We start from the raw sequence: 2,273 nt of genomic DNA, 5'->3' as shown, positions 1-2,273 counted from the left end.
GCGGTGCGAGGGCGGGCAGCGAGTGGCACGGCGGGGCCGAGCTGCCCCCGGGGGTTTCTGCCTCCCTCTGAGGGCAGGGGCGGTGCGAGCCCGTCCCGCTTCTCCTTTGCCCGGGGAAGTTCCTGCCCCACAGCGTGCGTGCGGCTCTGACTCAGAGGGAAACCGACCGGGACGGGCGGGGGGGCTCGGCCGTGCCGGGGCAGACCCCACATCCCCAGGGGTTCCCTCCGCCACGGGCTGGACCCTGTGCCCCCAGGGGTTCCCCACAGGCTGAGCCAGACCTGGGACCCCCAAAGGGTTCCCTCTATGTCAACACAGACACCAGATGTTCCCCACCAGGCCACGGCAGACCCCAAGGGTTCCCTTCATGCTGACCCGGACCCCAGGACCCCAGGGGCTCCCCCCCCATGCCAACCCAGACCCCAGGACCCCAAAGGGTGGGATCTCTGGTCCCCAGCATCCTAGTGCCACTGATGCATGGCTCTTGCAGCTGCCCAGGCAGATGCTCTCCCCTTTGTGTGCAGAGCAAACCCTCCAGCTGCAGGTGACATTGGGGACATGGGGCCTCAGGTGACACTGGGGACAAGGGGCTGCAGCTGGGGGGGGATTTTCCTGGCCAGACCTGAAACCTCAGGTTTTGACTTGCTGCCCAGGGACAATCCCCAGGAGCAGCTGCCACCTTTAATCTCCATACACCTTCCATCTCCCATTGCAGGTGACCCTGGCCCCCATCCAAGGTGGCTTAACAAAACCATGGGCTGAGCCCACCTGGGCCTGCAGCCACCCAACCCACAAGAAATAAAAGGAGAAGAGGCAAGAACGTGGAACACGACTGGAAACCCTGCTGAAAGCTCTGCCAGTCCTCAGTCTGCACAGCCAGGCTGCTCTGCCCACACCGGTGGGGCACAGGCATTCCCAGCGCAGGTAGGATGGAGCTGGGATCCCCCAGCATCACTGGGATGTGGGATGCAGGTCTGGGGCAGAGTCTTGCTGTGGGCAGCTGCAACATCTCCCTCAGAGCACAGCCCTGAGTGGGTTGGGGCTGTGGTTTGTAGCTGTGTTGCCCTTTCCCTCTGCACATCGGCCCCATACTGGGGCTTCCCCTTGTCTCCCTGCAGCACCCAGACCGCGCTCACCATCCCCTGGGGCCCCAGGGTGCACCCAGAGGTCAGCGATGCAGCAAACCTGTTGATGACACCCTGCTTCACCCGTCTCTACCCCGCAGCCTGTGCCCCACAGCACAGCACCCCCGTGCTCTGGGACCCCACTTACACCCCAGTGCCCCTTTCCCATCCACCCCCTGAGAGCCCCGCACTGGGAGCACAAAGCGGGGAGCCCCAGGAGCCATCTGCGGGAGCGCAGGTGGCCACCGAGACACACCATCTGCTCAGCCACCTTCGGGGACCGTGCGGCGCTGCTGTATTTTTAGGACACGTTTCCTCCCTCCCACCTGCAGCCCGGAGCTGCCTTTCGGGTTTCTAACAAGTTTTTCCTCTCGCTGGTGGTTGTTGCAGAGCCCAGGCCCTGGTGATGCTGGGTCTGGTCTGGGGGTGCAGGGATGGACTGCAATGGGGGGCTCTGTACCCAATGTGGGGGTTATCCCAAGTGCTGAGCAGGCCGAGGTGATGCTGGAGCCAGGCTGGTGCCCGGAGCCTGTGTGGCTCCTGCACAGCGCTGGTGCTGCAGCCAGGGGACATCCTCATGCCCATGGGTGTCCGCAGGCAAAGGGGACACTGGGAGGCAGGGAGGTGAGCCCTTGGTGTGGCAGCATGGTGGTTGTGCCAGGCTACACTGAGGTGGCCATGGTGTGCTATACACTGCAGCAATGATGCTGTACCATCTTGTGCTGAGCTACCCCACACTGTGCTGCACCTATCCCTGTGCCGTGCTGTGTTGGTGGTACCATCCCGCACTGCACTTCCCACTCCGTCCTGCACCATCCTGTGCTGCATCATGCCAGCCATGCAATGCTGGGCTGCATCGTGCTGGCTGTGCCATGCTGCAACTCGATAGCCATGCAGTGCCGTGCCGTGCCACGCCACACCATGCCACATTATGCTGCTTATACAATGCCACGCTGCACCACGCTGCCCATGCCAAGGTGCACCATGCAACCATGGTGCTCCTGTCTTGCCGTGCTGCACTGCGCTGCCCATGCTGATCTGAACCCGCGCCGGTGCCTCGCAGTGAGGAAGTGAAGCCGGCGCGAAGGGGAAGTTGTTGGAAAGTCAGACCGGAATGGCTGATAGGGAAGGCAGAGCTGGGCTTGGTCG

The sequence above is a fragment of the Pezoporus wallicus genome, unplaced genomic scaffold, assembly GCF_028554395.1.
Source record: "Pezoporus wallicus isolate ANWC-B61680 ecotype Strahan unplaced genomic scaffold, APGP_CSIRO_Pwel_v1 contig_13622, whole genome shotgun sequence".
Taxonomy (NCBI): Eukaryota; Metazoa; Chordata; class Aves; order Psittaciformes; family Psittacidae; genus Pezoporus; species Pezoporus wallicus.
The sequence above is the reverse complement of the archived record's forward strand: the minus strand, read 5'-3'. Positions refer to the sequence as shown.